The following is a 15,176-nucleotide window of genomic DNA, read 5'->3' as shown; positions in this document are numbered from 1 at the left end:
TTGGGGTAGGAGTTCCTGACTGGGGACTGGCCCCGGGGCCTTACCTTATCCTGGGGCCGATCCTGGTGAGTTGGTCCATCCTTCCAGTGAATTCGGTTGGTGCTTGGCCGTCCAGAGAGTGGGAATGGCGGTCTGAAAGAGAACCCGGAATACCATCAGATGGCGCACCTCCACGTTCGTCTCAGGGCTCCTCTGCTCCAACCCGGCCAAGCCACCAGTCCGGCGGCTCAAGGGGCGGGCGTGGTTGGAATCTTACTGGGGCCTCCAGAAATGTTGCAGAAACCAGTACTCGAGAAAAAAAGCCCCATACTTGGAGAGTTGGAGAACTCAGGTTTATTATGCCAGTGAGCCCAGAGGAATTAACACTCCAAGCTCTGAGACCCAAACAGAGGGGTTACAGGGTTCTCAATGGCACCCCACTCCAGTACTCTTGCCTGAAAAATCCCATGGATGGAGGAGCCTTGTAGGCTGCAGTCCATGGGATCGCTAAGAGTCGGACACGACTGAGTGACTTCGCTTTCACTTTTCACTTTCATGCATTGGAGAAGGAAATGGCAACCCACTCCAGTGTTCTTGCCTGGAGAATCCCAGGAACGGGGGAGCCTGGTGGCTGCCGTCTATGGGGTCACACAGAGTCGGACACGACTGAAGTGACTTATCATAGCATAGCATAGCATACATGGCATGATTAACAGGGTTTGCAGGTTTGCAGGGGCTAGGGTGATTGCAAAGGGCAGGACAAGGGTGAGTGAGATGAGCTCCAGTTCCTAGTATTGTGAGTCCCCACTTTCTGAGACCTATGTGATGTAGACTTTGCAAGGAGCAAGCTGAGTGACAGAGGCAGGAGAAGGATGTAAAATTTTAACTTTTCCTCTTCACTCTCAGCCTTAAATATTTTCCCTCTGACTCAGACATTTGCCCCAGTGTGGGGATCAGGCCCCTGCTTCAGTTCCCTCACCCACTGAGGGCAGGTCCAGTCCTTCTAACACTCGTTTTTCCCATAGTTCCTTCGTCCTACCGAGTTTTGCGTGGTTCTATATATTCTTTTCCACTGGTCAGGTTCTCCTGTCTGCTCTCAGCTGGTGTTCTGCATGCACTTCTGTGTCTGAAGGTGTATTCCTGATGTATCCTTGGAGAGAGATATACTCCACGTCCACCTGCTCCTCTGCCATCTTGTTCTCTTAGCGTTTTAAATATACTAGTCAGGTACTTAGATATGTGATGCTCATAGAGACAGACAGTCCATAGTTTTGACATTTACTTGAAAGAAAATTAAAAAACGAATTTTAAAGAGATACCACCTCCCAGCTGTCAGAATGGCCATCATTCAAAAGTCTACAAATAAATGCTGGAGCAGTTGTGGAGAATAAGGAACCATATAAAATTGATCAGTGACAATATAGTCACTGGTGAACATCTTAGTGCTGTTGAGGAGTGTTATGATAACTACTAGCATTGTCACAACCATTATCCTTTCTTTCCAGTCTTCTTCATATATTCCTTTTGAGATTCTGTTCAATTATACATTATCACAAGATATTAATATAGTTTCCCATACTCTACAGTAGGTCCTGGTGGTTTCTTTCATACATAGTACTATGTATCTGTTAAGGATCCCAAATTCCTAATTTATCCCTCCCTACCTTTTACCTTTGGTAACCATAAATTATTGATCTCATATAGAACTGCATTTCAGCATTTTATGACAAGCTCAGTCACACATTTGGTAATGTAAAAAATAGTCTTCTGAAACAAGCTACATAGATATTAATAGAGCCAGCAGTTATTAGTAAGGTCACAAGCAAGAATTTAAGTCAAGAACTTTCATTGGGTATAGCCCGGTATACCCCAGGACATCTGACTCAGTTAAATGATTACAGCCAAGTTAATCTCCTGGTTGTTCATCATGGAGAATCTGACCTTTATCCATAAGTTGGTTACTGAGATAAGCTTTAGAAACAATTTTAGTGTGTCCTTTTAATAACTTAATTAAACCTTTTAGCAGTATAACATAACAAGGAACTGTCTCAGAAGTACATCTTAGTAAGCACAGACCTTAAATAACAAAACTAGAATTTAATATCCAGTGAAACACAATTTTTTTTTTTTTTTTTGAGACTCATTTTGAGGGCATTAACACTGTAGCCAGGGCAGGCTTTAACCCATCAAATAAAAATTAGGTCGGTCAGGGAGCCAGGAAAAGCCAAGCAGCTGTCTTGCATTTCCTATAGCTGTGGCTCTTTGATTTTCAGCTGTTGTTTATCCATTTTTAATTTCCTGATTTAGGAGCAGACCGTGTTTTAAGGACATCAAGATATCAAAAGTCTTACCGTGAGGGATTATTTTTTGTAGAAGCAGAATGAGCTTTGTCTCAGTTCAGTTCAGTCGCTCAGTCATGTCCAACTCTTTGCAACCCCATGGACTGCAGCACGCTATGCTTCCCTGTCCATCACCAACTCCCAGAGTTTACTCAAACTCATGTCCATTGAGTCGGTGGTGCCATCCAACCATCTCATCCTCTCATCCCCTTCTCCTCCCGCCTTCACTCTTTCCCAGCATCAGAGTCTTTTCAAATGAGTCAGTTCTTCGCATCAGGTGGCCAAAGTATTGGCGTTTCAGCTTCAGCATCAGTCCTGCCAATGAATATTCAGGACTGATTTCCTTTAGGATGGACTGGTTGAATCTTCTTGCAGTCTAAGCCCAAGGGACTTTCAAGAGTCTTCTCCAACACCACAGTTCAAAAGCATCAATTCTTTGGCGCTCAGCTTTCTTTATAGTCCAACTCTCACATCCATACATGACTACTGGGAAAACCATAGCCTTGACTAGACGGACCTTTGTTGGCAAAGTAATGTCTCTGTTTTTTAATATGCTGACTAGTTTGGTCATAACTTTTCTTCCAAGGAGCAAGCATCTTTTAATTTCATGGCTGCAGTCACCATCTGCAGTGATTTTGGAGCCCAAGAAAATAAAGTCTGTCACTGTTTCCATTGTTTCCCCATCTATTTGCCATGAAGTGATGGGACTATATGTCATGATCTTAGTTTTCTGAATGTTGAGTTTTAAGCCAACTTTTTCACTCTCCTTTCATCAAGAGGCTCTTTAGTTCTTCTTCGCTTACTGCCATAAGCGTGGTGTCATCTGCATATCTGAGCTTGTTGATATTCTTCCCATCAATCTTGATTCCAGCTTGTGCTTCATCCAGTCCAGGGTTTATACAGCCTTGACGTCCTCCTTTTCCTATTTGGAACCAGTCTGTTGTTCCATGTCCAGTTCTAAATGTTGCTTCTTGACCTGCATACAGATTTCTCAGGAGGCAGGTCAGGTGGTCTGGTATTCCCTTCTCTTTAAGAATTTTCCATAGTCTGTTGTGATCCACATAGTCAAAGGTTTTGGCATTGTCAATAAAGCAGAAGCAGATGTTTTTCTGGAATGCTCTTGCTTTTTGAAGATCCAACGGATGTTGGCAATCTGATCTCTGGTTCCTCTGGCTTTTCTAAATCGTGCTTGGACATCTGGAAGTTCATGGTTCATGTACTGTTGAAGCCTGGCTTGGAGAATTTTGAGCATTACTTTACTAGTGTATGAGATGAGTGCAATTGTGCGGTAGTTTGAGCATTCTTTGGCATTGCCTTTCTTTGGGATTGGAATGAAAACTGACCTTTTCCAGTCCTGTGGCCACTGCTGAGTTTTCCAAATTTGCTGGCATATTGAGTGCAGCACTTTCACAGAATCATCTTTTAGGATTTGAAATAGCTCAACTGGAATTCCATCACCTCTACTAGCTTAGATCATAGTGATGCTTCCTAAGGCCCATTTGACATCACATTCCGGGATGTCTGGCTCTAGGTGAATGATCACACCATCGTGGTTATCTGGGTCATGAAGATCTTTTTTGTATAGTTCTTCTGTGTATTCTTGCCACCTCTTCTTAATATCTTCTGCTTCTGTTAGGTCCACACCATTTCTGCCCTTTATTGTGCCCATCTTTGCAGGAAATGCTCAGTTGGTGTCTCTGATTTTCTTGACGAGATCTCTAGTCTTTCCCGTTCTATTGTTTTCCTCTATTTCTTTGCATTGATCACTGAGGAAGGCTTTCTTATCTCTCCTTGCTATTCTTTGGAACTCTGCATTCAGATGGGTGTATCTTTCCTTTTCTCCTTTGCCTTTCACTTCTCTTCTTTTCACAGCTATTTGTAAGGCTTCCTCAGACAACCATTTTTCCTTTTTGCATTTCTTTTTCTTGGGGATGGTCTTGATCCCTGTCTCCTGTACAATGTCACGAACCTCCGTCCATAGTTCTTCAGGTACTCTGTCTATCAGATCTAATCCCTTGAATCTAAGTCACTTCCACTGTATAATCATAAGGGATTTGATTTAGGTCATACCTGAATGGTCTAGTGGTTTTCCCTACTTTCTTCAATTTAAGTCTGAATTTGGCCATAAGGATTTCATGATCTGAGCCACAGTCAGTTCCCAGTCTTGTTTTTGCTATAGAGCTTCTCCATCTTTGGCTGCAAAGAATATCAATTTGATTTCATTATTGACCATCTGGTGATGTCCATATGTAGAGTCTTCTCTTGTGTTGTTGGAAGAGGGTGTTTGCTATGACCAGTGCATTCTTTTGGCAAAACTCTATTAGCCTTTGCTCTGCTTCATTCCATATTCCAAGGCCAAATTTGCCTGTAACTCCAGGTATTTCTTGACTTCCTACTTTTGCATTCCAGTCCCCTATAATGAAAAGGACATCTTCTTTGGGTTTTAGTTCTAGAAGGTCTTGTAGGTCTTCATAAAACCATTCAACTTCAGCTTCTTCAGCATTACTGGTCAGGGCATAGACTTGGATTACTGTGTTATTAAATGGTTTGCCTTGGAAACGAACAGAAATCATTCTGTCGTTTTTGAGATTGCATCCAAGTACCACATTTTGGACTCTTGTTGACTATGACGGCTACTCCATTTCTCCTAAGGGATTCTTGAACACAGTAGCAGCTATAATGGTCATCTGAGTTAAATTCACCCATTCCAGTCCATTTTAGTTCACTGAGTCCTAGAATATCGATGTTCACTCTTGCCATCTCCTGTTTGACCACTTCCAATTTGCCTTGATTCAGGGACCTGACATTCCAGGTTCCTATGCAGTATTGCTCTTTACAGCATCAAACTTTACTTCCATCACTAGTCACATCCACAACTGGGTGTTGTTTTTGCTTTGCATTGATCACTGTGTTAGGCTTAAGTAATCCATAATCTTAAATAAGGTTTTTTTACTTTACCAAAGTAATGAAAAGATTTTTATAACAAATATAGATCACTTAAAGGCAAAGAAATTCATAATCTGTTATCAAAAGTTGCATTCTAAGAAAACTCTAAACAGAGTTCTCTAAACAGAGAAAACCAAATTCTAGTCAAATAACCAGCTTACTGTTAATAACAAAATTTGTTTATCTGTTTAATCTTAGAAAGTCTTTTCCATAAATCTTAAAGAACTAGCAGTATTCTTCTAAAGGCATGAGAGTAAAACCATAGAAGCCATGTTTAAAATCTGATTCTACTGCAATTGACAAGGAAATCTGATCATTGTTGTGATATGTAACACTTTAAGTAGAATTATAACTGACCATATTTTACCAGGGCTTATCAGATCTATATAAATTTCACACAATTTTAGGATATCTATATTAGTAATATCAACCATACAGTATAATCTGAAAAGATTTATCATCCCTTAACAGTACTTCCCATGTAATTTAACATGTCCAATGGATCCCAGTAGCTTAATAGCTCTTTGAGATGTCTTAGGGGCCCTCTGAAGCATCCCAAAGTTAGTTAGAAGTCAAGTTATTTAGGAAGTTTTGTCAATAAATATCAAAAGGGTTTATAACACTCAGTCAGGTAGGAGCATACTGTGAAATAATAGTTATTTACTTAGCCGAAGTTAACAACATATTTCAAAGGTAAATATAGATCAGATCAATTAAGAGGTAAAGAAACTTAAGTCTATTATTAAAAGCAGTTCAACATCTGAAGAAAGTATGTCCTCTCAACAGAGAGAAAGGCCAAATTCAAGTTTTGCACCAGCTTACTTTAAACTCATTCAGGTAAACTTAATTAAATTCATTTTAAACTTAGACAGTCAGTCCTAACCAAACACAAAACTTTTTTTCAAGGGTCCACTTTCCACAAACTTTTTAATCACTTTCTGTAACAGCCACCTATAAGTCAGATCTACTTTCTTTTCCCTTTATAAAATATAATTTTATTTTTATACTTTTTTTATTAAAAACATATATCCTACTTCCTTATTAGACTAGCCAACATTCAGTTCAGTTCAGTTCAGTTCAGTCGCCCAGTCATGTCCGACTTTTCACGACCTCATGAATTGCAGCACGCCAGGCCTCCCTGTCCATCACCAACTCCTGGAGTTCACTCAGACTCATGTCCATCGAGTCAGTGATGCCATCCAGCCATCTCATCCTCTGTCATCCCCTTCTCCTCCTGCCCCCAATCCCTCCCAGCATCAGAGTCTTTTCCAATGAGTCAACTCTTCGCATGAGGTGGCCAAAGTACTGGAGTTTCAGCTTCAGCATCATTCCCTCCAAAGAAATCCCAGGGCTGATCTCCTTCAGAATGGACTGGTTGGATCTCCTCGCAGTCCAAGGGACTCTCAAGAGTCTTCTCCAACACCACAGTTCAAAAGCATCAATTCTTCGGCGCTCAGCCTTCTTCACAGTCCAACTCTCACATCCATACATGACCACTGGAAAAACCATAGCCTTGACTAGACAGACCTTTGTTGGCAAAGTAATGTCTCTGCTTTTGAATATGATATCTAGGTTGGTCATAACTTTCCTTCCAAGGAGTAATTGTCTTTTAATTTCATGGCTGCAGTTACCATCTGCAGTGATTTTGGAGCCCAAAAAAATAAAGTCTGACACTGTTTCCACTGTTTCCCCATCTATTTCCCATGAAGTGATGGGACCAGATGCCATGATCTTCGTTTTCTGAATGTTAAGCTTAAGCCAACTTTTTCACTCTCCACTTTCACTTTCATCAAGAGGCTTTTTAGTTCCTCTTCACTTTCTGCCATAAGGGTGGTGTCATCTGCATACCTGAGGTTATTGATATTTCTCCCGGCAATCTTGATTCCAGCTTGTGTTTCTTCCAGTCCAGCGTTTCTCATGATGTACTCTGCATAGAAGTTAAATAAGCAGGGTGACAATATACAGCCTTGACGTACTCCTTTTCCTATTTGGAACCAGTCTGTTGTTCCATGTCCAGTTCTAACTGTTGCTTCCTGATCTGCATACAGATTTCTCAAGAGGCAGGTCAGGTGGTCTGGTATTCCCATCTCTTTCAGAATTTTCCACAGTTTATTGTGATCCACATAGTCAAAGGCTTTGGCATAGTCAATAAAGCAGAAATAGATGTTTTTCTGGAACTCTCTTGCTTTATCCATGATCCAGCAGATATTGGCAATTTGATCTCTGGTTCTTCTGCCCTTTCTAAAACCAGCTTGAACATCAGGAATTTCACGGTTCACGTATTGCTGAAGCCTGGCTTGGAGAATTTTGAGCATTACTTTACTAGCATGTGAGATGAGTGCAATTGTGTGGTAGTTTGAACATTCTTTGGAATTGCCTTTCTTTGGGATTGGAATGAAAACTGATCTTTTCCAGTCCTGTGACCACTGCTGAGTTTTCCAAATTTGTTGGCATATTGAGTGCAGCACTTTCACAGCATCATCTTTCAGGATTTGAAATAGTTCAACTGGAATTCCATCACCTCCACTAGCTTTGTTCGTAGTGATGCTTTCTAAGGCCCACTTGACTTCACATTCCAGGATGTCTGGCTCTAGGTCAGTGATCACACCATCGTGATTATCTGGGTTGTGAAGATCTATTTCGTACAGTTCTTCTGTGTATTCTTGCCACCTCTTCTTAATATCTTCTGCTTCTGTTAGGTCCATACCATTTCTGTCCTTTATCGAGCCCATCTTTGCATGAAATGTCCCCTTGGTATCTCTAATTTTCTTGAAGAGATCTCTAGTCTTTCCCATTCTGTTGTTTTCCTCTATTTCTTTGCATTGATCACTGAGGAAGGCTTTCTTATCTCTCCTTGCTATTCTTTGGAACTCTGCATTCAGATTCTTATATCTTTCCCTTTGTCCTTTGCTTTTTGCTTCTCTTCTTTTCACAGCTATTTGTAAGGCCTCCCCAGACAGCCATTTTGCCTTTTTGCATTTCTTTTCCATGGGGATGGTCTTGATCCCTGTCTCCTGTACAATGTCACGAACCTCATTCCATAGTTCATCAGGCACTCTATCTATCAGATCTAGGCCCTTAAATCTTATTTCTCACTTCCACTGTATAATCATAAGGGATTTGATTTAGGTCATACCTGAATGGTCTAGTGGTTTTCCCTACTTTCTTCAATTTAAGTCTGAATTTGGTAATAAGGAGTTCATGATCTGAGCCACAGTCAGCTCCTGGTCTTGTTTTTGTTGACTGTATAGAGCTTCTCCATCTTTGGCTGCAAAGAATATAATCAATCTGATTTCGGTGTTGACCATCTGGTGATGTCCACGTGTAGAGTCTTCTCTTGTGTTGTTGGAAGAGGGTGTTTGCTATGACCAGTGCATTTTCTTGGCAAAACTCTATTAGTCTTTGCCCTGCTTCATTCCATATTCCAAGGCCAAATTTGCCTGTTACTCCAGGTGTTTCTTGACTTCCTACTTTTGCATTCCAGTCCCCTGTAATGAAAAGGACATCTTTTGGGGGGTGTTAGTTCTAAAAGGTCTTGTAGGTCTTCATAGAACCATTCAACTTCAGCTTCTTCAGCGTTACTGGTTGGGGCATAGACTTGGATTACTGTGATATTGAATGGTTTGCCTTAGAAACAAACAGAGATCATTCTATCATTTTTGAGATTGCATCCAAGTACTGCATTTAGGACTCTTTTGTTGACCATGATGGCTACTCCATTTCTTCTGAGGGATTCCTGACCACAGTAGTAGATATAATGGTCATCTGAGTTAAATTTACCCATTCCAGTCCATTTTAGTTCGCTGATTCCTAAAATGTCTATATTCACTCTTGCCATCTCTTCTTTGACCACTTCCAATTTGCCTTGATTCATGGACCTGACATTCCAGGTTCCTATGCAGTATTGCTCTTTACAGCATCGGACCTTGCTTCTATCATCAGTCACATCCACAGCTGGGTATTGTTTTTGCTTTGGCTCCATCCCTTCATTCTTTCTGGATTTATTTCTCCACTGATCTCCAGTAGTATATTGGGCCCCTACTGACCTGGGGAGTTCCTCTTTAAGTATCCTATCATTTTGCCTTTTCATACTGTTCTTGGGGTTCTCAAGGCAAGAATATTGAAGTGGTTTGTCATTCCCTTCTCCAGTGGACCACATTTTTTAATACTGAATATTTTCCAGGTTATGTGAATCTGAAATTTATTTAGGTTAATTTTTCTTGTATTTAGAATCGTTTGATTTGTAAGTACTTACTTTTCTTTAGGCTAGTTAAATTAGAACTCATTTACAACTTCAACAATATTATCAACAACAACAAAAAAAGACATACACTGAGACATATATAAATCCAGACAGACAGACTAACAGAGATCTTATAGTTTTCTGTTTGAGATTTAAAATATCTCTTTGACCCTTTTTTTCTCTTTGCTTGATGTTCTAATTTGCCCAAGGCTGAGGTCTCAGGCAAAGTTGGCTGTGTATTTAAAGGATATGAAAAGGGTTAACGTCAAGCTTTTTCCTAGGCAGGCCTTTTAACAAGTTAGTTGTTTTAATTGTATATGCAAAAAGAATTGGTTTTACAATTTCCAAAAAGAAAACTCTCTCACTCCATTCAATCAGCAATCATGCACTCACAATCACACAGAGGCTATCACAATGCCTCCCTTCTCCCGAGTCCCCAGGTTTCCCTAACTGTTGCTTCCTTCCTGGGAGCTCCAAGGAGGTTATCAGTCACAATGCCTCCCTTCTCCCAAGTCCCCAGTTCTCCCTATCTGATGCTCCCTTCCTGGCAGCTCCAAGGAGGTGATCAGCCTCCTCTTCTACCCACTGGGGCAAGATCTGACTGGGGACTGGCCCTGGGCCTTACCTGATACGGTGGCCACTCCTGGTGAGCTGGTCTGTACCTCCAATGAGTCCGACTGGGGCTCGGCTGTCCAGAGAGTCAGAACACCAGTCTGAAAGAGAACTCGGAATACCGTCAGGTGGCACACCTCCTTGTCTGTCTCGGGATTCCTTCGCTCCAGCCAGGCCACGCCATCAGTCCAGCAGCTCAAGAGGCTGGCATGGTTGGGGAATCTCGCTGGAGCCTCAAGAAATGTTGCAGAAACTAGTACTCAAAAAACCAAGCACCACACTCGGAGAGTTGGAGAACTCAGTTTTATTATGCTAGTGAGCCCAGAGGAGTTAACACTCCAAGCTCTGAGACCCAAACAAAGGGGTTACAGAGTTTTTATACATGCACGGGCATGATAAAGCGGGTTTGCAGGGGCTGGGTGATTGTAATGAGCAGGACAAGGGTGAGTGAGATAAGCTCCAGTTCCTAGTATTGTGAGTCTCCACTTTCTGAGATTACATGATGTAAGTGATTCAGACTACAAGGAGCAAGCTGAGTTACAGAAGCAGAAGGAGCAGGAGGTTATGTAAAGTTTTCACTTTTCCTCTTCACAAGGAGCAAGCATCTCTTAATTTCATGGCTTCAGTCACCATCTGCAGTGATTTTGGAGCCCAAGAAAATAAAGTCTGTCACCATTTCCATTGTTTCCCCATCTATTTGCCATGAAGTGATGGGACCAGATGCCATGATCTTAAGTTTTCTGAATGTTGAACTTTAAGCCAACTTTTTCACTCTCCTCTTTCACTTTCATCAAGAGGCTCTTTAGTTCTTCTTCACTTCCTGCCATAAAGGTGGTGTCATCTGTGTATCTGATGTTATTGACATTTCTTCCCAGCAATTTTGATTCCAGCTTGTGCTTCATCCAGCCCAGCATTTCACATGATGTATTATGCTTGTAAGTTAAATAAGCAGGGTGACAATATACAGCCTTGACATACTCCTTTCCTGATTTGGAACCAGTCTGTAGCTCCATGTCCAGTTCTAACTATTGCTTCTTGACCTGCATAAAGATTTCTCAGGAAGCAGGTCAGGTGGTCTGGTATTCCCTTCTCTTTAAGAAATTTCCACAGTCTGTTGTGATCCACACAGTCAAAGGCTTTGGCATAATCAATAAACCTGAAGTAGATGTTTTTCTGGAACTCTCTTGCTTTTTTGATGATCCAGTGGATGTTGGCAATTTGATCTCTGGTTCCTCTGCCTTTTCTAAATCCAGCTTGAACATCTGGAAGTTCACAGTTCACATACTGTTGAGGCCTGGCTTGAGAATTTTGAGCATTACTTTGCTAGCATGTGAAATGAGTGCAATTGTGTGGTAATTTGAACATTCTTTGGCAATGCCTTTCTTTGGGATTGGAATGAAAACTGTAAATATTACAGAAATCCAAATCAAAACTGCAATGAGGCATCATCTCACACCAACCAAAATGGCCATTGTCAAAGACTCTACAAAGAACCAAGGCTGGAGAGAGTGTGTGGAGAAATGAGAACCCTCCTCCGTCAATGCTGGAATGTCAACCTGGAACAGCCACTATGGAGGCAGTGTGAGTATGTGCTAAGTCACCTTAGTCGTATCCAACTCTTTTTGACCCTGTGGACTGTAACCTTCCAGGCTCCTCTGTCCCTGGGATTCTCCAGGCAAGAACTGGAGTGGGTTACCATGCCCTCATCCAGGGAATCTTCCCCACCCAGGGATCAAACCTGCATCTCCTGTTTCCTGCATCGGCAGGTAGGTTCTCCTACCACTAACGCCACCTGGGAAGCCCATGGAGACAGTGTGGAGGTTCCTTAAACAATGAAAATGGGAACAAAATTACAATATTCCTGTCAACTTAAAAAATATTCACAACCTAAAAGTTGAGTTATGTTTTATTCGGTGGGAACTTACAGGACTTCAAGCCCAGGAGACACCATCTCAAGTAACCCTGAGAGACCTGCTCCCAGGAGGTGAAGGGAGGAGCCAGGTTACACGGAACTTTGTAACACAGGGCAGGTAGTCTGAATATCAAACATTATTGTTAAAGAAAACCAGATATCCTGAGTCAAGGAATTTAGTGCTTTTCTGTGTATGGGAAGATGCAAGAGTCTGGCTCACTGAACCATTCCTTTCATATGCACCTCACCTATCTGGGGCCAGCATTCTGCTTTCACATCCTGAGCTTCCTTTCCTCAGGGCTCACCTTAGGCAGTGTCTGCAGTCTGAAGGCTGCTACGGAGCATATTCTTTTTCTTCCTGAGTTCCCTGAGGGCCCACCGGCTCACACTGGAGGGCTGCAATTGCTGATGACTACATCTTTGTTAACTGATACTGCAGGAAATAGTCCAGTTCTCACTCCCTAACACCATACACAAAAATAAACTCTAATTAATTTACAGATCTCAATGTGAGGACAGACACCCTAAAACCCTTGAGGAAAATAAAGGCAGAAAACGCTTTGTTGTAAATCACAGCAAAGTTCTTTTTGGATCCATATCTTAGAGTAAAAAAAATAAAAATAGGCCAAAGGGACGTCATTAACTTTAGCAGCATTTTCACAGCAAAGGAAACTCTAAATGAAAGAAAGACAACCTTCAGAATAGGAAAAAAAAAAAATTTCAAAACAAAGATCCCCACTAAGAATTCATCTCCAAAACATACAGACAGCTTGAGCAGCCCAACTGTTATAGCCAAACGCCTGGGAAGCACACTCACTCAGAAGGAGTGTGGATAGGGTGATGCCGTGTATCACACCAGTGGGTCTGAGGCAGAGTTTCCTTTTTAGCCAAGGACCCCTACCAATTTTTGTGACAAACTTCTATACGCAAAGAGTACGTGCCCAAATCCCCAAATTCTCTAAAGCCCACCCTGGACAATGTTAGTACGAGATACAACCAGGTTACACTCATAAATTTACATGTCTGGTCATGTAGTCTAACTTACATCAATGGGTATTACTAAGATTACGGATACTGACTGATTACACCGTGGTCATGGTATTCTTTTTGGCTCTGGAAGGTCTAGGTACGGGGTCAGCCTGGTCTGGTTTCGAGGCACCTGTGAGGCCAGCTGGTTGCTGGTATTTTATCTCTATGGCCTCCCAGATATATAGTCTAAAGTTTGCCAAGAGTGTAGGATGGAGTTTCCTTTCTTCTAGAATGCAGTCACTCCAGTCATGGCAACCTGCCCCTTTCCTTCTTCACAATATCAAAAATAAAGTAAAAATACCCAATAGGGAAATGGGCCAAAGATCTCAATGGATATTTCATGAAGAAGGCATACATATGGCCATTAAAAACTTGAAAAGATGCTCAGTATCACTAATGGTCAGAGGAAGGCAAGTCAAAAGTCCAATGAGCTATCACCTCACATCAGTCAGAATGGCCATCTCAGAGAATCTCCAACAACACATGTTGCCAAGGATGTGGAGAAAAGGGAATGCCCCTGCACTCTTAGTGAGAATGTAAATCAGTACACCCATTAGGCAAAGAGTATGAAGTTTCTTTTAAAAAACTAAGTTTAGAAGTACCATAGGATCCAGCAATCCCACACCTGGGTGTAGATACAGAGAAACCCAAAATTTGAAAAGATGCCTGCAGCCCTATGATCACAGCTGCTCTAGGACCATAAACAAGACACGGCAGCAATCTAAGTGTGGAATGCAGATGAACGGATAAAGAAGATGGGGTCCCTAGACATAATACAATATTATTCAGCCATTAAAAAGGATCAAGTAATGATATTTCCAGCCACAGAGAAGAAAGTAGAAGTGATCATTCTAAGTGAAGTAGGGGAGACAGGGCAAGACTAGAATCATATGGTATCACTTCTAGTTGGGAACTAAAAATGGAGACAGATGAACTTCTTTACCAAACAGAAACTGCCTCACAGACATGGTTCCCAGGAAGAAACTTATGGTCCCCAAGGAGGAAAAGAGGAGGGCAAGGAGAAATAAGCTGGTTCAGATTAACATACACACACTATTCTTTATAAAATCATCTGCAAGGACCCACTGCATAACACAAGGAACCCTTCTCAACACTCCGTAATAACTTATATGGGAAGAGAACCTGAAAAGGAACATATATATGTCTAACTATGCATGAATCAAGCCCCTGGAAAGACATTCCCCCCTCTCTCATTACAGCGCTCAGTTGTTCAGTCATGTCCGATGCTTCACAACCCATGGGCTGTAGCTTGCTAGTATCCTCTGTCCATGGAATTTTCCAGGAAAGAATACTGGAGTGAGTTGCCATTTCTTTCTCCAGGGGATCTTCCTGACTCAGGGATCGAACCTGCATCTCTCACATCTTCTGCATTGCAGGCAGATTCTTTACTGCTGAGCCATACCAGGGAAGACCCACTCATTATTAAATCAATGCTGATCAAATCTACACTGAGGAATCCCCTCCCACCGGTCAGAACAGCCATCATTAGAAAGATCTCCAAAGAATAAATGCTGCAGAGGACGTAGGGAAAATGGAATCCTCCTACACTCTGAATGGGGATGCACGGGCATGCAGCCACAATGGAAAACAGCATGGAGGTTCCTGGAAAAAGTAAACAGAGGAGCCACGGGATCCAGCAACCCCACTTCTGGGCTCAGATCTGGAGAACATCACAATTTGAAATGACACGTGCACCCCTGTTTTCAGAGAAGCACTATTTACAATAGCCAAGACAGAGTCCACCAAAATGTCCAGCAACAGGAACATGAAGACTGAGTGGTCCATCTATACGCTAGCCTACTCCTCAGGCTCTGGGGGTAGAATCAGGATAGGAGAATGTGGGCCTCTGACCAGGAGCTGGTTGGAAGAATGGAGATCAGTCCTGAGGGCAGAGGGTTCCCTGAAGTCTGTGGACCCCAGTGCCCTAATGGGCTTCATCCCCAGTGGGGACATGGGCAGGGGCTGAGTCCCTTTGATGAAGCCACAGCAGCATTGGGCTCAGAAGTCCTGATGATGTCTCAAACTCTGACACCATGTATTACAAAGGAACACGAGAATGAAGCTGAGCTCCTGAGGGCCAGTACTTCCAGCTCTG

General features: G+C 42.1%; 1 protein-coding gene across 1 annotated transcript in view; it reads right to left on the bottom strand.

The window, feature by feature from the left end:
* IL9R (interleukin 9 receptor) overlaps window positions 1-15,176 on the bottom strand; it is a 67,239-nt gene that overhangs the window by 26,431 nt on the left and 25,632 nt on the right. The window contains exons 11-12 of the mRNA XM_045164243.1: window positions 10,133-10,220; window positions 45-132 (exon numbers count right to left, since the gene is read on the bottom strand). The gene's annotated coding sequence lies outside the window, so the exon portion shown is untranslated. The remainder of the gene's footprint in view (window positions 1-44; window positions 133-10,132; window positions 10,221-15,176) is intronic.

Source organism: Bubalus bubalis, chromosome 24, assembly GCF_019923935.1.
Source record: "Bubalus bubalis isolate 160015118507 breed Murrah chromosome 24, NDDB_SH_1, whole genome shotgun sequence".
Taxonomy (NCBI): domain Eukaryota; kingdom Metazoa; phylum Chordata; class Mammalia; order Artiodactyla; family Bovidae; genus Bubalus; species Bubalus bubalis.
This window is presented reverse-complemented; position numbering and strand designations above follow the sequence as displayed.